At 46.9% G+C, this 22757-nt stretch overlaps 1 protein-coding gene and 1 long non-coding RNA gene across 5 annotated transcripts in view; one reads left to right on the top strand and one right to left on the bottom strand.

The window, feature by feature from the left end:
• Cdh13 (cadherin 13) overlaps positions 1-22757 on the bottom strand; it is a 1184913-nt gene that overhangs the window by 260612 nt on the left and 901544 nt on the right. The gene's annotated exons all lie outside the window — the stretch shown is intronic.
• On the top strand, positions 6861-11984 carry Gm31893. The gene is made up of 4 exons (XR_003947472.1): positions 6861-7064; positions 7776-7881; positions 9394-9492; positions 11844-11984. It is a non-coding gene; the product is annotated as a predicted gene, 31893 (long non-coding RNA).

Raw genomic sequence — 22757 nt, 5'->3', positions numbered from 1 at the left:
TGCCTGTGTCCACTTTCTGCCCCACCCCCACTCCCTACCCTGCCCAAGGCCAGGGATGCCTGAAGACAGTTTACAAAGCTGGAGGCTATGAAGGCTAGTGGTGGAAACTTGCTTCCTTAAAAGCAACTGAAAGTCACACCTCCCTGGTAGATGTTTTGTTCCATGGAAGTTTTTGAGCACAAAGCTTGAAGCACAAAACTTCAAGAAGGAGAGAGGTGCTCTTTTGGGGGCTGTTACCACTGCATACCCAGGGACTGGTGGCTCTAAGCTTGGTGTCTGGCTGTTCTGCAGACCCAAGTCCCTTCCACTCTACTGCCCACCTTTCCAGCTAACACTTCAGGGAAGACAGGCTCTCAAGTCAACACTAAATATTCCTTCCTTCATGAAAACTTGTAGCTGCTTCTTAGGACCTTTAGCTAGGAGATCTAGAAAGCCAACTGTGTTTCTTAGCTAAGTGATGGAGAGCCTGTTCTGAATTCTCATGATAAAAGGAAGGGCTGGGGGAAACATGATTATCTTTATCATCAACAAAAACACACTGTATGTCTGTAGTGTGTGTGTGTCTGTAGTGTGTGTGTGGTGTGGGGAGAGAGAGAGAGGGAGAGAGAGAGAGAGAGAGAGAGAGAGAGAGAGAGAGAGAGAGAGAGAGAGAGAGAGAGAGAGCGCAAGCACTGGGGGTACGGCTCAATGGGCAGGAACATTTGCTGTCAAGCATGAGGCTCCAAGTAGGGATCCCAGCAAACACTAAAAATGCTAGGTTTGGCTGCATGTGCATCAGGAACACAATGTTCCAGGTGTGTGCAGCAGAGGCAGGGGGATCACTAGGGCTTACTGGGTACAACACAGCTCCAGGATGAGTAAGAGACTCCAACTCAAGGGATATGTTAGCAGAGAGTGCTAACATAGCATACCCAAAGTCTTCCTCTGGCCTGCCCAGACACATGCACGGCACACACTTGTGAGCATACACCCCATTTACATATTCACATAGATACCTCCACCATGCTCACATATGCATGTACATAAAAAATAAATACATTAGGAAGAAGGAGGAAGAGGAGGAGGAGGAGGAGGGGAAGAGGAAGAGGAAGAGGAAGAGGAGGAGGAGGAAGAGGAAGAGGAGGAGGAGGAGGAGGAGGAAGAAGAAGAAGAAGAAGAAGAAGAAGAAGAAGAAGAAGAAGAAGAAGAAGAAGAAGAAGAAGAAGAAGAAGATCATTTGTGGGGAGATGTGAACATCACCCCTTCCCTACTGTCAGAGCAGCAAGGGAATTGAGTCCCTGAGTAGGAGATGGAGACCAAGGAGGGAGACTGGACAGGTGAGATTTTAAGGTGTGGTGTTTGTGCATATGTGTGTGTGTGTCTGTGTGTGTGGATGTATCTGTGTGTGTATGTGTGTATGAGTGTGGATGTGTCTGTGTGTACATGTGTGTATGGGGGGGTATATACATGTGTGTGTCTGTCTGTGTGTATGTGTTTTATGTGTCTGTGTGTCTGTGTGTATGTGTGTGTATATGTCTGTGTGTCATGTGTGTGGGATGTGTGTATATGTGTGTATGTGTCTGTGTATATGTGTGTGTGTATATATGTGTGTGTGTGTCTCTGTGTGTATGTGTATTTGTCTGTGTGTTGTGTGTATATTTAAGGGTGTGTATGTGTCTCTCTGTGTGTATGTGTGTATATCTGTATGTATGTGTGTGAGTATGTGTCTGAGTGTTGTGTGTGTAGTATGTGTGTGTACATGTGTGTATGTGTGTGTATGTGTATATGTGTCTGTGTATGTATGTTTGTCTGTGTATGTGTGCTGTGTGTGTCTGTATATGTTTGTCTGTTTATGTGTGCTGTATGTCTGTGTATATATGTGTGCGTTTATGTGTATGTATGTATGTATGTATGTGTATATGTGCATGTGTGTCTGTGTGTATATGTGTGTCATGTGTAGTGTGTATGTGTATGCTGTGTCTGTGTGTCTGTGTGTGTAACATGTGTGGTGTGTATATGTGTGTGTGTTGGAGAGGTGATGGAAGATGAAAGCAGGAGATAATATTTTGGGGGCAGAATGGGACCAGCAAAAGAGGGTATGGGTGTAGGCAGGGACAGTGGGGAGAGGAACAGGAACTTTAATATAAAGACCGACAGGCATAAGCATGCCATCATGAAGCCATTAGTTTGTATACTAACTAAAAATTACTAACAGAATAAGAAATAAAAAATGCCTCGGACCTTAAAACAAACAAAAGAAAAAGAATCCCTGGGGTGGGGGCAGCAAAGCCTTAACGTAGCTTCATCTATCCCTTCAATCCCAGGCTGCCGCTGTCAGCCTTGCAGAAGTAGAAACTACCTGCTTTTAGTAGACCGTGGCACGGGACATCGAGGTGCATTGTGGGAGGCATTGTCTACTCTGCGGCAGAGAAGCCTCACTGATTTGGAAACTTGGATCTGTTCCCGTGCACCGTGTCTTCGATCTCTGTCTCCTGGGACTTGGGCTTCTAATGAATTCAGACAGTAAAAAGCTGGAATCCTATACCTTCAGGCAAAAAAATCGCCTTGAGCACAGCCTCAACTTAGAACAGGCTGTCATGAATGAAACCGAAATTAGTTTGGTGGGCAGAGATTTAAACAGCTTCTACTGCTCTGCCCAAGGGACGATGTATCACTCTGGCGGAAGTACTGCCCACTGCTTATTATTATACAAAACGGACAGACGGGAGTGCAGACTGAATTGAGAAGTATGAAAATCCCTGGAGTCTTTCAGAAGAGAGTGAGCAGTGCTATGGGAGGTCATGGGGCTCCAGGCTCACTGCTTCAAGGTAGATCTGCTGTGGGAATTCCCTGCTGGGTGTCTTTAGGCTCACTGCTCAGCCACCGGCTCAGGATTTCACATTGTGTTCTAGGGGATGCCATGGGTACTGTCCTAGGCAAGTTCCTTCCTGTCTTGGAGTCTCCGCTCTATCATCTTTAAAATGAGAAGACTCACTTGACAATGGGGTGGTACCGAAGCAGTGATGGTTCGGATTAGGCATGGAGCACATTGACTTGGTATTGAGCAAAGGGTCAAATGATGCCTCTATCTCCACCATCTCCACCGCCATCCTTATTACATCTTCATCCTCCTCCTCATCCCCACGGTTACCACTATCATCACCATGATCCTCATTATACCATCATCATCTCCACCACCACCAGCATCACTTTCAGCAGCAGTGCATCATCAATAGCATCACCATCACCATCCTCATCACCATCATTAACGGCAGCCTCGGCATTATGGTCCCCACATGAAGACGAGCATCCTCACCGTTGCCGTCATAGTGACTGGCAGCAGGCTCATTATCACCATCCTGACTCTAACCATCACCACAGTTACCATGGCTACATCATCATCTCATCCTCCATCTCCATCATCAACACAGTCCCAGTCTCTGTGGGCAGGGCTATGGCTTCCTCCAGAAAGCGCAACGTGATTTTACCTTATATTCTTGGTTGTTTTCAGTCCTTTCGGAGATTGAAGATGCTTTAGAAACTAGAAATGATTCCCTGTGTACTAGGAGTTTTGATTTTTGATCTGTTCAGGTAAAAAGTACATAAATCTATCCCTCCCAGAATACTCTAGATGTATTAGTAAGAAGCTATGGGTGCTGCTCCTGCCTACAGACACAGAGTTACTAAGGCTGGCCCTACCTACAGGCACAGAGTTAGTTACTGATACTGGTCCTATCTCAGGCTCAGAGTTACTGATGCTGGTCCTGTCTATGGGGCAGCACCTCACCCCTACTCTCTCACTACCTCACATTACCCTATGAGAGAGGGCTCAGGCTACCTTTTCAAAGGTGACGCTTAAGAGGGGCAAAGCAGCGAATTGCCCTTGGGACTCCATCAGGCCTTCTGAGTTCCTCTGCAGGCGCAGTTTGCCCGCTAGATCCGCTCCTCGGCCTCGGATGGATTCCTCTTTGCATTTGGCCTAGGAGAGGAGATGGAGCACTTTTTCAGCTGCCGGCTTCAGGGTGCTGAGCTGAAATATGCAGATTGAAGCCTGAACAGCTGCAGCACTGCAAAGTGGCTGGTATTTTGGTGGGCTTTATTTTAAAGTCCCTGACAGTTCAATCTCACTAAATAATTCAAGCTGTTTAGGAAAAGCCATCTGATTTTAAAGTACGTCCCTGAAGGTCAAGGAAATGGTTTGGATTTTTATTTTTGGTGAATAGTATTTGACAAAATAACAGAATTGCCCCTCATAATATCTTTCTCTTTACATCGCAAATGAAATTACTAAGCACACACTGTTGGATGTTTGTCTATAAACATCCAATGTCTCTTTCCCGTGTGTCCCTGACAGAATGTTAAGTAACATTCGGGTCTCACCATTCCGAGTGAAGCCCCAGGTTTGAATAAAGTCCAGGCTTGAAAGCACAATGCCAGAAGCCATCTCCAGCTTCGGGTGTCCCTGATCCCTTAGGGAGGTCTACTTGTATCCAGTGCAGGAAGACACAAGCCCCGAGTCATGGAAGAGCTAAAGGTATTGATTTAGAAATCAGCAGACAAGAACAAAACGAAGCAGCAATAAATGAAGAAAGAAAACTAAGAGACACACTAAGCCCCCAAACTTGCCTTGTAAAAGTTTTCTTGGACAGAGGTGGAAGTTTGCTCGTCTAACACTGTGGTCTCCATGGTGACATGCAAGTCAGGCCGTAACTTCCAGAAACACACTGGACAGGATTCTTTTGTGCTCTTTGCAGATGGGGCTCTGGGTTTGTTCATCTGATGGGAGGCTGGGGAACAGCTTGGGGCATTGGGCGGCAGGTCATGTAGGCCTCTGGATCAGACCTGTTTAAACTCACACAGAACCCAACAGGAGCTCTGCTCACCCATAGCAAACGCTTGCCTGTCTCCTGAGACTGAGGCCGAGGAGTCACAAGAATGCATGCTCACAGATCCACTCAGTAACCGAACCAGACTGAGGATGCAAACTGGGCACTGGGGTTGACACAGAACACATCAGAGGTGGCTCGATTTTGATTCAGCGGTGATGAACAGCAGAAGCACGGCCACCTCTCCAATGTGGTCTGACCTGCCATCCTTAACACGACTTCAATGAGCTCATCCCACCTCCCCTGATCCCAGCCTCCTTCCATAGAATCCCCATATCAGTTCTCACTTCTTAAGGATGCTGTTACGCATGGAATTCTACATTTAAACTGCTACAAGCAATCTGAGACATGATTGCTCATGTCTGCAAATACCAGCACTTGGTAAGCTGAGGCAGGAGGACTGCTGCCAGTTCAAGCCCAGGCTGGGCTACATAGTACCTGCCTCAAAATCAAAACAACCACCCACTTCAAAAAGTCCTGGAGGCAAAGACCTTATTTATCCTCCCCCAGAGCAATGATTTCTTTCTGTGTACCCTCTGTGCTGACCTATGACATCTCTTGGGACTAGGATGTTGGTCCATGGCTGTGGGAAACCCATGCCATTCAGTGCTGACACCTGTAGATGTCCCACCAGCATGCCACAGGTGTGACTCTGCTCAAACAGTGCAGGTAGGTGATGCCAGTCAGCTCTAGCTAGAGATAGGATCCTGACAGCCCCCTTGCTCCCATGAGTGAGGAACCCCCAAATCTATGCCTTCCCTAACACCCTACTACTGAGGCAGCCACAATTCCTCATGGCTCTCTGCTTCAATTGCAGCAAGCAACACAGTTTCTGGGCAGGAGCACAGGCGTCTCTAGGAGCCTGGAGCTGAATGCATAGCACTAAGCAGATAGCTTTTTAGGGTTGGGGAGGTGGCTCAGAAGGTTAAGTACCTGTCATACAAGCACAAAGACCCGAGTTTGGATCTTCATAGCCAGAGGAGGCACTGTACATCTGTAACCCCAGTACGAGGGTAGGAAGTGGAGAGATAAGTGAATAACTGCAGTTCCCTAGCTGGCCAGTCAGCTCAGCTGAGGTAATGAGCGCCTGGTTCCGTGGGAGATCCCAGTTTTAAAAAATAAGGTAGAGGGGGATAAAGATGACACTTGACACCCATCTCTGTTCTCCACCTGCACACGTATTCATGTATGCACATGTATACACACAAGGAACATGCATGCTCCATACAGAGACAGACAGACAGACAGACAGAGACACACACACACACACCCATCAAAATACGAAATAAAGCAAAAGAATGGGCAGACACTGTGGCGTCTGTGAGCCAGACATCAGTTCCTGTGCAGCAGAGATGGCAGGTGGCCATCCATGTCACCATCCTAACTTGAAAGATGAAGAAGCTGACAAGTAAATCAGACATTTCTGAGGTCATGGGGCTCCCGGTGGGGAGGCTGCAGCTTGAATGCACCCCTTCCTGCTCAGAGCCTGGAATACTCTCTCTCTCTCTCTCTCTCTCTCTCTCTCTCTCTCTCTCTCTCTCTCTCTCCTTCTCTCTCTCGTGGTTGTGGTGCTTTTTTGCTCTTAGTAACTCTACCTGTGGCTCTGAGCGGGCATCCAGCACACATCCCTGGGTGTGCGCCCTCGCATGACTGCTCCATTGGCAATGATAAGCATTGCCAGGAACTACTCCAGGTGGCCACCTCCCCAGAAGTCTGCTGTTGTGACTGTCGCTGTCTCTTTCTAGGACCATCTGAAATACTCAGACGACGGGTAAACACATATTTGTGGTGAAACACCCTTCCGTTTTGTAGGGGACGTTTAACAAATGGAGAAAAGAGGTTTGAGATGAGGATTTGGGGGGACAGGAAGTGTTGCCCACAGGTTTTTACGTAAGACAGTTCAATACCCTTAATTATTGCTTTCTGGGTAATGGCTCCTACCTCTTGCCAGCAATCACTGAGTAATAAATGAATCTGTACTCAGCAGTTATTTGTGGAATGAAGACTCTGGGTTTCTGGCAAGGGAATACATTTGCCTCTTGACATCTCAGGCCATTACGGAGAGCATGCGACCCTACCCTGCACGGTGCTGTCAGCTGTGACATGGGACCTGCAACCCTCTCTGGGGTTCCATTCCTGATTCAAGACACGAGAGGAGGCACTGTCACCCCTGTGACCCGGCTCGTCAGCACTGACCAGGTGGGACTCAGTTCCTCTCAGACTGGGATTTGGAGATTCAAGAGGTGGAATTCAACTTGGGGTTGGGTGAGGGTACACAGCAAAGGCCAAAGGCAAACACCCTCCCCACCCCCTCCAGCTTTGTCTGATTCAAGAACAGCTTCAGGGCGAGTTGCCATGGCTTGATTATGTGACAGTTCTTAGACTGTCATAGGTCTTGAGAGGGACAGGGGCTTCATCAGGGTCTGTCTCACAGACCATGTTGGCAGCAAGGACTTGTGGGGTGGAGTGGGCCGGGAGGAGGTTGGTAGCTACCCCAGGATCAGGGCAGAGGTAAGAAGGGTGGATGTGTGGAGCAGAGGGAAGGGAGTTGGGGGGAGCAGAAGGACGGGGTCAAGATGAGGAGGCCAGTGCCTGGCAGATCCACATTCTCTGCTTGCTTTGTGCAGGCACCACAGTCGCTCACTCATTTTGATCAAACTCTTCTATGGCCGAGCATGGAGGTCAGTGGGAAAGGGAGCATCAGAGATGTCCTTTATTATCCATGGCTTCCAAGGCATCCTTTGTTTTATTAATGGAGCATGGAAACCTTCCCGTTTTTTGATGTTCTGTGGTCATTGGTTTACTATTAACTCCATTCTTGTGAGGTAGGGACAGCCATCGTCTTATTTCCCATGGCGGAAGACGGAAGCAAAGGGGTGGTCAAGTAACTCGACCATGGTCATCCTACAGAACATCTTCTTCCTGAAGGCAGATGTCAGATCCAAATCCCCGCGACTCCCAGCCTCCATGGGAAGAAGAGTGGTACCTAGTGAGCTTCAAGGACAGCCAAGGGCAAGTGAGTTGTATCCATCTGACTTTGATTTAATTTTGTCTCAAGTACCACAGGGAAGAAACAACTCCATCATCCCAAGTCTCTCTTAGTTAGGGGGAAAAAATGGTGGCAATTTTCTCATCGAGGTCCTGGTGGGGTTTTAAACCTAATTATTTGAAGCCTGTTTATCCATACAGAGCTCTACCAGTGGCTCATGATGATTTATCTCTATGGATTAAATGTCACAACAGAGGAGCTGTGATCTAAATCATACATTCACCGCGGACCTTGAAAACCTTAGGAAGGTCTCCCAGCCACATGCACCAAAGTCAATGTGCATCTCCCAACTTTTCTCTCCACGTTGTCAGGTGTTTGGAATCACACACAGACAGGATCTTCTCTTTGGCCTAGCTTGGGCGCTGAAATCCACATGTTCTTTCAGGGAGATTATACTGGCTGGTTCTCTGTGTCAACTTGACACCAGCTGGAGTTATCACAGAGAAAGGAGCTTCCTTTGAGGAAATGCCTCCATGAGATCCAGCTATAAGGCATTTTCTCAATGAGTGATTAAGGCAGGAGGGCCCAGCCCATGGTGGGTGGTGCCATCCCTGGGCTGGTAGTCCTGGGTTCTATAAGACAGCAAGATGAGCAAGCCAGGAGAAGCAATACAGTAAGCAGCATCCCTCCGTGGTCTCTGCATCAACTCCTGCTTTGGTCACAGAGAAGAGATGAGAAACATATGCAGCTATCAGAAATCGTTTTGGCAAAGGATTATTATGGGGCTTCTGAGACCCCAGTAATAGAAACCCCCCAAATGTTCACTTACATAATAATTGTTTATGAGGTGCCCCTGTGTCAGATGAAGGGAAAGGCCAAGAGATAACCATAGACAAAATACAGAGATCATGGCGTAGACTAAATCTTATAGAATAAGGTTGGCTCTCTTATCTTGACTGTTCTCATAGGTTCCTAGGTGAGATTATAGTTAGTTAATGAAATTAAAACCCATGCAAGTCACAAAAATACAATGAGATGAAGTAGCTTGTTGACAGCGGCCTCTTTCCTCTAGATAGACAAGGTCACTGGCCTGATGCCATTTGGTCCCTCTCTGGCTCTTTCTCTAACTTGTTTTCCCTTTAAATTACTCTCTTCTGCAGTTACTTTGGCAGAGCCATAAAGATCTTTTTGACAAAACACCTAAAGTGCACTCAGCTTCCATCAAACCCCATAGGACAGATCTCTCCCTAAACAGTGAAAGTTATCCTCTGTGGCACTGTGACCCAGGGCACAGTGGCCATCTCATGGGAGCCAGATTGCTCCCTTCAAGCGACATACCCGGGGACAGGACCACTGACCTGGTTATGATCTCGGCTCAGCCTGCTATGTCTAACCAACCTCCCTTTGTTTTCTTTCCCCATAAGATCTCAATGTCTCTGTCAGTCCCTCCAGACTTGGCAGTCAACGAACCTTCCCTATGTCTTCTTGGTCATCAGTCCTCCCTATCTGCCCTTTACCAAGGTTCATCTCTTTTATTAGGTTCTGGAACAGGTGGCAGAGCCTAGGTCACTGGAATCTATGGAGCAGCATGCTTGGTCCCCAAACTGCAGAAACAAGTTTTGGAGAGCCAGCAAGGAGGTAAAACATGCTGGACATCAGTTACTCACAGCGAGTTGATCCAGATGAACAGGAAAGATTGAGTGGTCTCAATTAAGGAACTGCTTCCATCCAATTGTCCTGTGACCACATCTGTGGGATATTTCTTAATTGTTAATTGGTGTAAGAGTACCCAGCCCATGGTGGGTGGCACTATCCCTAGGTGGGCAGGCCTGGGCTATATAAGAAAGGTATCTGAGAAAGCCAGAGGGAACTAGCTAGTCAACAGCCTTCCTCCATGGTCTTCCTACCTAAGTTCTTTCCTTGGCTCCCCTCAGTGAGGGACGGTAGCCTGTGAGGTAAAATAAAGTTGAAAAACCAACCAACCAACCAACCAACCAACCAAACAAACAAACAAACAAACAAAAACTCTTTGGAATTGCTTTTGGTCAGTGTTTTATCATAGCAACAGAGAGCACATTAGGACAGCACATGATGCGATTGCCGGGACTGCATTTACACTTAGACTTTTTCTTATCTTTGTACTTCAGCCTGCTGTTGTCACCTTCTACCATTATTTTGTGAGGCAGACAAATGAGAATTTGAGTTTACAGTCCCTTAGAGAAAGACCCCGTGAGTCCTTTCCCATTAGTGCAGGTTGGACCTTGCATTTCTTGTTTCTGGCCATCGTAGCTCTTCAGGAATTATCTGTGCACTTATGTCAGGGAGATTTGAAATTTTGCAGAAAATGCCCTTGTTGTTTGAGCTCTCCCTGGAGAACATTCTGGGATTAGAGCATTTGTCTTTAAAGGTTTTACTTTATTTTAAATTATGTGTGTATGTGTGTACTATGCCTTTTCCACCAAGGGCTTCATCCCCGTGAACTATAAGCCAGAATCTTCCCTTTCTTCCTTAAGTAACTTCTTGTTGGTGGCCATAGCAACAGCAAGGAGAAATAACCATCTTACACACAGCTTATATTTTACATGTGGGAATTAATTCCAGGGCCAGGAAACACAGCTCACCAGTGGCACAAGCCTGATGATTGCAAACCTTGGTCTTTCCAGGATGCAATAAGAACCAGGCCTAACGGGGCCCAACGTGACCTGGGGCAGAGGGTGCTCAGCCACTGGAAAACTCCTGTTAACCTCAGCTGATCTGCTCAGAGCCCAGGGCTGCTGTCAGGGCCTCTTCAAAGTGTTTAGAGTCATGGAGTCTGTGATGGACGAGTGAGCCTGAGGCAGCACCTCAGGCATTGCCCTTGTACGGTGAAGTCCATCGCATCACCCTTGAACCCTTTCGTCTTGCTAGAGAGAAAAGCCGTGGTGTCTAGAGACAAGCTGGAGTCCCAGGCAGAGGAAATGCTTTCCAGTGGGGCTTAGGGCCACGTGCGGTGTGAGATTAAGGGTGTATTTTGCACGTAGGGAAGAAAATAATTGAAGTATTGCTGATATCACTATGGGAAATAATAAATGACATTTAGCGTTCTCATCTACTATGTGATATCTGCATTAATAAAAACCACATGATAGGACGGCAGCCAAGGTAAGGTATAGGCAAAGGATATCCACCTGCCTGAGTGCCCAGAGCAGCTGCTGAGTCTGTTTGCCCTGTACTCTAGCTCCTTCTTGCTCCCCAAACTAACAGATCTTCTGGTGGGAGCCTCTTCGGGTCAAAGACTTATAGAGAAAGCATACTTGAACCTTAACTAATGATAATGGGAGGGAAGGGCTTATTTCAGACATAGGCAACGAAGACAAGGATCTTTAATATGGCTAGAAGGCATGTAAAGGAAAACAGGGTGACCGTGCTGTGCACGGGCTGTGGCTGCACGTTTGCTGTTGTACCTTGCACTCTGTGGGCTGTGTAGTTCTGCAGTGATGATTGACACTGGTGGCAAGTTTTTAGTCCAGTTTAAAGTCTTACAAAGAAGGCAGCCTGCATCTTGGTAACCTCACTCTGACGATGAGAACACTGGGGCTCCGAGATGAGAAATGTAGCCCCTCTCTGCATGCTTGGGCAGGGGTGCTAAGGTGGGGCAGAGTATAAGCTTTGAGTCTACCGCACAATGGAGAGGTAGCGCACCATCAGTCCTGAGTAAAGCAGAGGGAATGGTTGCAATGGTCAAATGATAGGCTACCCTGGAACACTGGCTAGTCTGGCGGGAACGTGGGTCATTCGTCATAGTTCTATCTCCTGGAAGTCTTCTTTCTCTTTTCAGTGATCTTCAGTGCTGGGTGTGAGTGTGTGATGGTGTGAGTGTGTGCATCTATTTGTGTGTGACCATGTGGTCCACCTGGTGGCTATGGCCACAGGAAGATTCTTGCTTGGCATAGGAGCTGCAAGGAAGTGCAGAACCCAGAATGCATCTTGCTTTTTTTTTTTTCCCAAAGAGCTGAACGGGAGGAGAGCTTTGCACATGACGCCCATGCTTCCTGCTAGACTTGACACTGGTCCAGTGGTAGTCAAGAGATCTACTCAGCTCTGATTCTACGGCAAAGCACCAGGTTCTGTTATTCGACGCGTTCTCACGACCGGCCAGGAAGAACACAACAACCAGAATCTTCTACGGCAAAGCTTTATTGCTTACATCTTTATCGGGCCAGAGTGTAAGAAGCAAGAGAGAGCAAGAAGCAAGAGAGAGAGAAAACGAAACCCCTTTCCTCTTTAAAGAGAACAACAATTGCCTAGGACGCATCACTCCCTGATTGGCTGCAGCCCATGGCCGAGCTGACGTTCACGGGAAAAACAGAGTACAAGTAGTCGTAAATACCCTTGGCTCATGCGCAGATTATTTGTTTACCAACTTAGAACACAGGATGTCAGCGCCATCTTGTGACGGCGAATGTGGGGGCGGCTCCCAACATCTCCCCCTTTTTCTTTTAATAAGAGCAAATAGGCCACCCATATTAATGAGAGTGGAGATAGAGGTCAAATCCCCAGTGTGTAGGTAAAGGAGCCATGTACAGGATTAGCTCTTAGGCTCACAGGCTTTTACCCAGAGCAACCCTGACCTGCTCCCGTGTCGTTTTGCCTGGGGGAAGGGAACTAGGACACTGAACCTTCATGAAAGATGACATGTCTCCCTAGAATAGGCTCATATGTGCCGCAGAGCCCTTCTACTGCAGTGCTTAGCCTTGCAACTCTCTCGGGCTGCTGAAGCACACTCACTCTATCTCGTGCAATGAGTCTAGCCTCGTGAGATATAAGAGCTGAGTGGCCAGCGACCTATTGCCTAAGCATAGATAACCATATATCAGGGGGAGCTCCATGTTCTAGTCCTGCAAGCGCCTGGGCAATAACCACCTTGTCTCTCCTAGTTTAGGCCTTAAGCTTACAGACCAATCAAAGAAGCAACACTAATCCACAGCAAAGTGTATCTCCAAATAATATTAATCCCACCCAATTTTTTAAAGAAAGAAAATGCTGAGGAGATCCAATTGGGTAATCCTTTGGTCAGGGACAGGTCCAAGCGCGTGGAGTTGACCTGAAGTCTCAATTCTCGAAGGATCTGTTCAAATTCAGCCATCCAATTCTGTAACATATACTGAAAAAGACTTTTTGACAAATTAGCTGCCCTAGTAAATTTAACATACTGAATGGAAATAACACACAATCCCGGAAACTTTTGTTCACATCCCTGCTGAGTTATTTGTCATAATACATCTAGTTGTATCTGGACAAGATCTATGAGTTGATTAACCAGCATGAGACCTCTCTGTATCTTGACATTAGCTGAGGCCTGTTTATCTATGACTGTAGTCACTGAGGCTGACAAAGTGTTAATGGTGTCAGTCATCTGGACCTGTCCAGACAGAACCAAGGCTGTCTGAATTAAGGCCAAACCCAGTTCCCAGTTAGTGGTAAAAAGGCAGGAGAATACTTGAGCATTATACATCACCGTCATTGGGAGTGGAAATGTCGACATTATCCCCCAACGCTGCTCTCTCTTTATTATTGACGCCCTGGACATCACCAAGACGAGGGACATTAGTATTCCCTTGGTCAGTCTGGATTTTTCGGGTGAGTCTTTCTGGTACCCAAAATGGGTTGTCTTCATTCTGTGGGAAAACACAGATAGCTCCCCTGGATCTTATCAAGATAGGATCCGGGCCATACCATTTATTATCAAGAACATTTTTCCATTTAACCATCTCATTGGGCCTATCTGGCTCTGAACAATGACGTTCAGCCGCAGTATGGCCATGAGCATCAATATTTAAAAAATTGAGTGTAAAGAGTGCCAAAGACACCGACACTCTTGGTGCTCGGGGTACAGTCTCCTCAAAAGTTCCCCTCTTCTGTTTTATAAGATAGGTTTTGAGGGTGCGATGCGCACGCTCAACAATACCCTGTCCTTGAGGGTTGTATGGAAGTCCAGTCAGGTGGGTTACGTCCATCTGACGGCAGAACTGCTGGAATTTTTGAGACGTATAAGCTGGTCCATTATCAGTCTTAAGGAGTCTGGGTTTCCCCCAAGCACTCCATGCCTCAAGACAATGTTGAATCACATGTGAGGCTTTTTCTCCGGTTAACGGAGAAGCAAACATGATGCCAGAACATGTGTCAATGGACACATGGAGATATTGAAGTTTTCCAAAGGAAGAAACATGTGTAACATCCATTTGCCAGACCTGTAGAGGTCGAATACCGCGTGGGTTAATTCCCACATGAGGAACTGGCAAGAACTCACAGCAGCTTTGACATTGAGTAACAATGTCACGGGCTTCTTTTCTTGTCAAGGAGAAACGACTGCGTAATGTTTCAGCCGTCACATGAAAATTGTTATGAAAATTTCTTGCAGCCTCTACCGGGGATGATAGGGCAGCAGCCACCACTTTAGTGGCCTTATCTGCCAAATCATTTCCCAGAGCCATGGGGCCAGGTAGGCCTGAATGGGCTCTAACATGAGTAATATAAACAGGAGATCTTCTAGATAACAAAACTAATTGTATCTGCTGAAAAATATTGGCAACTCTACTGGAAGGCTTAATCACTCCAGCCACTTCTAAAAGATTTACTGCATTTACCACATAACAGGAATCTGACACAATATTAAGGGGTTCTAAAAAGGTTTTTAAAACTTCTAAGACCACTAAACATTCTACCACTTGAGGTGAATTTTCATTATATTGTTTGGATACCACTTTACCATTAGCCACATAGGCACCTATGCCAGTTTTTGATCCATCAGTATATACCACAATCCCATTTTTAAGTGGGTTTCTTACTGTTATTTGTGGAAACACAACAGATTGATTTTGGGCAAACTGTAAGATTGGATGTTTTGGATAATGGTTATCTATTTTTCCTGAAAAGGAGGTAACTAAAACTGCCCAATCATTAGATGCGGCTGCCAAGGTTTGAACCTGTGCAGCGGTATAAGGTACAATTAAAAGATATGGACTTTGCCCAAAGTGGGTGATTGCTGCTTTTAGGCCTTTAAGGGCAAGCTGTGCAATTGCATCAGGATACCAATCTATTATTTTAGCTGGGGATACGTTTGGATGGATCCACAACAATGGCCCATTCTGCCACAAAACTGCAGTTGGCAATTGTGCTGTCTTAAAGACACACAAACTGAAAGGCTGCGAATCCTCAATACGTTGTAATTGTGCATTCTGTAAGGCCTTTTCCACTTTTTGTAAGGCCTGGTTAGCAGCTAGAGTAAGAGTCCTAGGGGAGGAGATATGAGGATCTCCTTCTAAAATACTAAACAAAGGCCTTAACTCAGCGGAAGGAATCTTTAAAAAAGGTCTGAGCCAATTAATATCTCCCAACAGCTTTTGAAAATCATTTAAGGTATGGAGGTGATCTCTTCTTATCTCTACCTTTTGGGGCACAATCTTATCTGGGGACACCACAGAGCCCAAGAATTGTCCTGTATCAGAAATTTGGACCTTTTCTGTGGCTATCTGTAGACCCCACTGACTTAAAGTTTTAAGTAGAAAAGGATATGCCTTTTGTAGCATGGTAAGGTCTTTATGGCACAGGAGGATGTCATCCATGTAAAGGAGCAAAATTAAAGAGGGGAATTGTTCCCTCACTGGCAAAAGAGCTTCTTGTACATAAAGTTGACACATAGTAGGACTATTGGACATTCCCTGTGGTAAGACCTTCCATTGATACCTCTTATCAGGTTCCATGTGATTAATAGAGGGGATGGTAAAGGCAAATCTGGGCCTATCCCTTGGACACAAAGGTATAGAAAAGAAACAATCTTTAATATCTATAATGATTAAATTCCAGCCACGTGGTAAGGCGGAAAGTACAGGGAGACCCCTCTGTACTGGGCCAAATAAGTTCATTTGCTCATTAATGGCTCTGAGGTCATGGAGCAGTCTCCACTTTCCTGACTTTTTCTTAATTACAAAAATTGGAGTATTCCAAGGTGAGGTAGAGGGTTCAATATGGCCTAGTTTTAATTGTTCCTCTACCAGTTGAATCACAGCTTCCAGTTTTTCAGAGGATAGGTGCCATTGAGGAACCCACACTGGGTCCCCTGTTTTCCATGGTATGGGTCGTGCTGCCCCAATGGCCGCTAAGGAAAACCCAGACCCTGTCTGTCTTGGTTTCCATTAGGTGAGATGGGCTCTATCCTTCCCTGTTCTTGATGTCCTAACCCTTTTCCTTCTTTATAACCCATCTTTGCCATGATATTTTTTGCTTTAGCTGAATACCCTCCTGATGGGGCGTTTTCATTGGACAAAATAAGGCCCAAATGCTGCATAATATCCCTTCCCCAGAGGTTAACCGGGAGTGGGAGCACATAAGGTATGAATTTCCCTTGCTGCCCTTCAGAGGATTCCCACGTCAAGGCAACGGAGCTTATAGTGGGACATGATTGATATCCTAGGCCCTGTAATGAATGAGATGACTCTGTGGTGGGCCATGCTTTGGGCCACCAATGTGTAGAAATTATACTTTTATCTGCTCCGGTATCAAGGATGCCTTCAAACTCTTTTCCATTAATCTTAAGGCGGAGCTTAGGTCTATCATTTAAAGATACAACCAAATAGGCAGAATCATTTCCTGAGGAGCCCATTTTCTTTATCTCAGGTCCTGCAGATTTCTCCCTGGTATTATCAGGGAGGAGCAGCAGCTGAGCTATCCTATCTCCTTTACTAATAGAAAAAACGCCTTTAGGGCTTGAGCACAGGACCTGTATTTCAGGGGAATGTTGACAATCCATAACTCCAGGGTGGACTACTAAGCCCTGCAAGGTGAGTGAACCTCGGCCGAGAATAAGGCCCATGGTTCCCGGGGGCAAGGATGGTATAGGCTCCACCGGCACCGGCTGAATACTCATTTGAGGCATTAATAGGAAGTCGGAGGCGGCACGCAGGTCCACCCTTGTGGGTCTTCCTGGGTCGTCTCTCTGACTGCTTCCTGGGTCCTGACAAACCGGTTCCCATATCTTTGAGGGCCCTGGGACCGAGGGCCCGATGGCCCGTTTTTTGGCACATCAGTTGATTGACTATCAGGTGGGGGAAGAATTCTGCCCTTTATATCCCTCACAGAGCGACACTGGTCAGCTCTATGATAACCCTTGCCACACTTAGAGCAAAGAGTGAGAGTCCCTCCCTGTTTATCTGGAGCTCTGCAATCTTTCTTAAAATGCCCAGGCTTTCCGCAATTAAAACATGTCCTCTGATTATTTCTGCTCATGGAGCGGTTTTGGGATTGAAGGATGGCAGCCGCTAAACCTGCATTGCTGAGAGGTCCCCCAAGCTCTCGACAGACCCTGAGCCAGTCTTGTAAGCCTTTGTTCTTTCTTGGGGCTATGGCCGCTCGGCACTCCTTTGTGGCTTGCTCGTAGATTAGCTGTTCTATGAGAGGCGCAGCTTGCTCTGACTCTCCAAAAATACGCTCTGCTGCCTCTGTCATTCTGGCCACAAAATCTGAGAAAGATTCCTGAGGTCCCTGGATTATCTTTGTTAACTGACCAGTGGTTTCACCTGCTCGAGAGAGCGCCTTCCAGGCCCTAATAGCCGTGGAAGAAATCTGGGCATAAGCTCCCCAATGGTAGTTTGTCTGATCAGCAGAATAAGCTCCCTGACCCGTTAACAAGTCAAAAGTCCAATCTCTCTGCTCTGGAGTCAAAGCAGCTGCGTTTGCTCGGGCCTGCGCCTGTGCAGCTTCGTGCCAAAGCGCTTTCCATTCCATATATTTGCCCATACTAGGGAGAGCGGCTTTTACAACCGTTTGCCAGTCGGCAGGAGTTAGTGCCATGCCAGCGAGCCTGTCTAACTGCACCAAGGTAAAATTAGCATTGGTTCCGTATTTACGAACCGACTCGGCAATTTCCTTAATCTGTACGTATTCTACCGGAGCGTGGACACGCCCACCCTCGGCTCCTTCAAAGACTGGAAATGCCTGTTGTATTTTCTTTTGTTCCTCTCGGGGAATGAATGAGTCTGCGCACTGCCTCTCTGCGCACTGCCTCTCTGCGCACTGCCTCTCTGCGCATCTCTCTGCGCACTGCCTCTCTGCGCATCTCTCTGCGCACTGCCTCTCTGCGCATTGCTGACGCACTACGCAGGGCGGGGGCTCCGCATAGGGCGGACCTTGAAACCGACTGCTGGGAGGTTGAACAGTACGCTGACTTTCGCCAGCCGCTTTTGGCTTTTTTCTTGACCAATTAGCTGGCTGGTAATGGGCTGCTTCTTCCTCCCAGTCTGTTTCCTCAGAGGAGGATTCTTCACTTGCTTCAGAGCTACTAAGAGCTGGCTTCCTGAGCTCATCTAGTGACGAGTATCTCCTAGAGACCTCCGCTAATCGATCTTTTTTCTTTTCCCTTTTTCCTCTTTTTCTTCTAATCTCTCTCCAGGTATTCCTACCTAACCTTAACTTTTCCTCGGGTTCAAGACCCTTGGAAAGGCCTGTATACTTATTTTGTGTACCATACTTCCTCTTTGTTCCTACTCTTTCTTCCCGCTTTACTTCTGATAGCTTGTCCTGAATTTCCTCTAGAATTTTCAGCCCTATCTTAATCACTTGATAACATGTGAAAAAGAACAAAAGGGCTCCTAACACCAGAAAAAATTCAAGGCCAAACATACTCACTGGTACTCTCGTTCCCCAGCTGAAAAGTTCTGAATTCATACAGTTGAATCCTTCTTAACAGTCTGCTTTACGGGAACCTTTATCACCGTCGTTCCCCAGCTGATGAGTTCTGAATTCGGCAGTTGAATCCTTCTCAACAGTCTATGTTACGGGAACCTTTATAAACGTGATCCGCAGTTCTGGTTCCGGAATGAAGTATCCCTCCTGCGCCAGTCCGGAGTTTTTTCTCGTCTCGGGATTCGGCACCAATTGTTATTCGACGCGTTCTCACGACCGGCCAGGAAGAACACAACAACCAGAATCTTCTACGGCAAAGCTTTATTGCTTACATCTTTATCGGGCCAGAGTGTAAGAAGCAAGAGAGAGCAAGAAGCAAGAGAGAGAGAAAACGAAACCCCTTTCCTCTTTAAAGAGAACAACAATTGCCTAGGACGCATCACTCCCTGATTGGCTGCAGCCCATGGCCGAGCTGACGTTCACGGGAAAAACAGAGTACAAGTAGTCGTAAATACCCTTGGCTCATGCGCAGATTATTTGTTTACCAACTTAGAACACAGGATGTCAGCGCCATCTTGTGACGGCGAATGTGGGGGCGGCTCCCAACAAGGTTCCATCATACAGTATCCAGGAAAGCGATGGATGACCTTGAATCCAGTCTAGGGAGCACACTAAGAAGTCACAGCCAACTCAAATGGCAGCAGCCTTTCCCTCCAAGTCACAGTTACCCCTAGGGCAACCCAGTGGTTCGCAACCTTCCTAATGCTATGGCCCTTTAATATGGTTCCTCATGTTGTGGTGACCCCCCAACCATAAAATTAATTCATTGCCACTTTATAATTTTGCTATTGTTATGGATCGTCATGTAAATATACGATATGCAGGATATCTGTTATGCAAGCCCCCAAAGGGGTCTCTGAGACCCACAGATTGAGAACTGCTGACCTAGACTGAAACAGCCTTTCCCACCACCAGGAACAGCCAGATCTGCCATCTTCTAAATAATGGCCTCCCTTCCCTCTTCCTTCTGCAATCATAATTTTTAAGCCAAGAAGAGAACCACTGTAGGAAACACTGTGGGCAGACACCTATACTCTTAGCAGCCGAAGTGGTCGAAGACCAACCCTTAATAGTGGTCATTAAAGATAAATGCAGTGGATTGGTCTAGTGCTATGGTTACTTTAGCAAACTGCTCAAGAACAGTAGGATATGCATCGGAAGCTAGGGAGATCTGAAACAACCAATTAAGTCTGAAAACCAAGAATCAATGCACCAGCCAGACCTCTAACACACAAAAGAATGAATAGGTGTTCTCGCCCTACAAAGACAGGAGGGGGTAGATCTGACACAGTGGGTGGTTTCCAGTGTCTAGTGTGCACACTCATTTCTTTGTTATTCAGCCAACTTTATTTGCTCGTATTTGCAAGTGTGTGTTCTGTGTGTATATCTGTCCGTCTGTCTGTCTGTCTGTCTGTCTGTGTATTATGTGCACATATGTGCACATGGAGGCCAGGGGACGCCATCTTTCCTGCTTTATGACTTTTCACCATATTCTCCAGACAGGGTCCTGTGAATCTGTGGAGTGAAGTTTGTATAAGCCTCTGCAATCCTTCTGGCTCCACCCCCACTGAAGACCTCACCTTTGCATCCAGAGTTATTTTAGGGCCAGAACTCAGGTCCTCAAGTGTTCACAGCAATCCCTCTTACTCTCTGTTCCCTATCAACAGCCCCTTAACAGATATTTTTGAGCAATTCTGATGCTCTCGAGAAGCTAAGACCCAAAACTCGGATTCTGTGGGTTGATTCCGATGGCTGTGGCTTACTGGGAGGAATTGCTTGGCAGAGCGTTATGAGACAGGCGGTGTACCTCTGGTCTTTCTACTCCACTGCATCTTTGTAAAAAGTAGAATTTTCTCCTCTCAGTTGACAGCGTAGAGAAACGTAATTCATGAACAGACAGACCCAAAAATAACCCAGGAAAAGAATGGAGCTAAAACAACAACGGAAAAGGCTAGCAACCCAGGTCAAGTGCAGTTGGGGCACACGTTCCCAGGTTCTTAAAACTAAAAATGAATTTCTCAGAGTAGTTATCTGCCTCGGCCTCCTGCTATCCCGAGGTCACTGAACCCTTTCCAGACCCACAGAAGGTCAGATGTGAGCCCAATAATGAAACTCAGTTTTCCTTGTCACAGAATAAATACAAGCAGTCAAAACACAATGCTCCCCCACTATTGAAATGGCAGCACCCACTCACGGAAGCTCGCATACGATTGTGTCCTCTGCAATGTGGGACAGAGCAGAGGCTGTCATCTTTGAGCCTTCTGTCTGGGTCCCGTGGCTGAGATCAGCTGTAGCCTGTGTAGGACTTTCTATCATTATCCTAAGTGAGGGGACCCAGAGTCCTTAAAGCCATCACAGGCTTGGAAGGAGTCACAGGAAATGCCTTCATGAACACCCCTGGAGGAACAGGGGTTGGGTAGGCAGCTGGTCCTGGATGGGCCGGGAAAGGGGTAATGGGTAGTGCTGGGAGCTTGGCAATGGCCTGACAGCGCCTAGGCACAGCCAGCAGGGGGCGTTGGAAGAGTCAAGGGCAGGATAAGCACTTTCCCTCTCTGGTTTCCTAAGGACTGTGACACGGGGTGGTTCTCTTGTGACTTCTCTCATAAAACACTACAACGTTAGTGGTTTAAGACAGCAGAGACCCATTGTTTTGCAGTTCTGGGGGGAACTTGACAACTTGAGCCCATAAGGTATAAAGCAAGGAGCCATGAGGCTGGTTCTATCTGGAGGTGTCTGCCTTGTGCTGCTTCCCAGCGCTGCTCAGACTCCTTGGCTCATGGCTGGATCCAACTTCCCTTGTGTTATCACATCTGCTTTGCTGTGTGTGTGTGTGTGTGTGTGTGTGTGTATGTGTGTGTGTGTGCGCGCGCGTGCACATATGTATGTAGGGCTAGAGACCAACCTCAGCTGTCCTTTGGGGTTGTACACATTGTTTTGGGAGACCAAGTCTGTTACCAGTCTGGGACTCATCAAGTAGACTAGGCTGGCCCATCAGTGAACCCCAGTGACCCAACTGTTTGCTATGCCACCAAGATCAGATTTTTTTTTAAACACATGTGTTCTGGGATTGAATTTTAGTGGCAAGCACTTTACCAAAAGAGTGACCGCCTCAGTCCCCAACATCTTGTTTCCTGACTCTGATCATTGTTTATGCTTCCTTGAGAGACCTCTATAGTCCTGTTGGGTCCTCCTGGATCAAAGAGAGCTGTGCATTTGTCTCAGGATCACTCACAGCCAGGTCTCTTTGGTAACCTGGGGGACTGAGTTCTGTAGTCTCAGTGAGAGTAGAAGGGAGAAAGACAGTCTAATCAGACACCATCCACTCTGGGAGCACGTGCGTGTGCGTGAAGACACCCGCAGAAAGCACTGAATCTGCCGGAGGTGAACTTACAGGCATCTGTGAGTAGCTGCCTGATGTGGGTGCTGGAAGCCAAATGTGGGGCTTTTGTCAGAGTATCGAGTAGTCTAAAGTACTGAGCCATCACTCTAGCACTAATATCTCCTGAATGAGAAGATGGAGGGATGGATGGATGGATGGATTGATGGATGGACTGATGGATGGATAGAAAGAAAGGAAGAAAGAAGGAGAAAGAAAAGCAAGCAATAAAAGGTAAGACGGAAGAAAAGGCTGAAGGGAAGAAGATGGGGAGGAAGGAAGGGAGCAAGGAAGGAAGGAAGGAAGGAAGCAAGGAAGAGTGTTTACATAGTGCAGGCTAGCCACTGAAGGACCATATTTTTCTAAAGGTGAGAGAGAGAGAGAGAGAGAGATGTGGTTTAGACAGTGACAAAAGACAAGGAAGCTTAGAACCCAGAGAAAGGTCCATAGGTGACATGAGAGGGATGGAAAGGGAAGGGACGACAGCAGGAGAAGCATATCATGGAGGGGACTAATGGGCCATGTGTGTGATTATCTGGGCTGTGTAAGCCGTGTGGGGTTCTGTAACCTCACCAGTATTTCCTGTGGGTCTCGGGAGTACAGGGGCTTGTTTAGACATGACTGGCACTGGGCCAAGCGAACACTTAGCACGCTGGTGGCTGGTTGTGAAGGACGAACCTTAGGGGCTGTCCATGCTCACATCTGGCCTTGGTTCTCGGGTGGCTTCAAGCAACAGGTTGGGGGGCTATGGCGAGCATTTTTCTTTGAAGTATAATACTCCATCCTGTGTAAAGACTCATAAAGACTC

The sequence above is a fragment of the Mus musculus genome, chromosome 8, assembly GCF_000001635.26.
Source record: "Mus musculus strain C57BL/6J chromosome 8, GRCm38.p6 C57BL/6J".
Classification (NCBI taxonomy): domain Eukaryota; kingdom Metazoa; phylum Chordata; class Mammalia; order Rodentia; family Muridae; genus Mus; species Mus musculus.
Note: the sequence above shows the minus strand (reverse complement) of the source record. Positions and strands in the feature narration are given on the sequence as shown.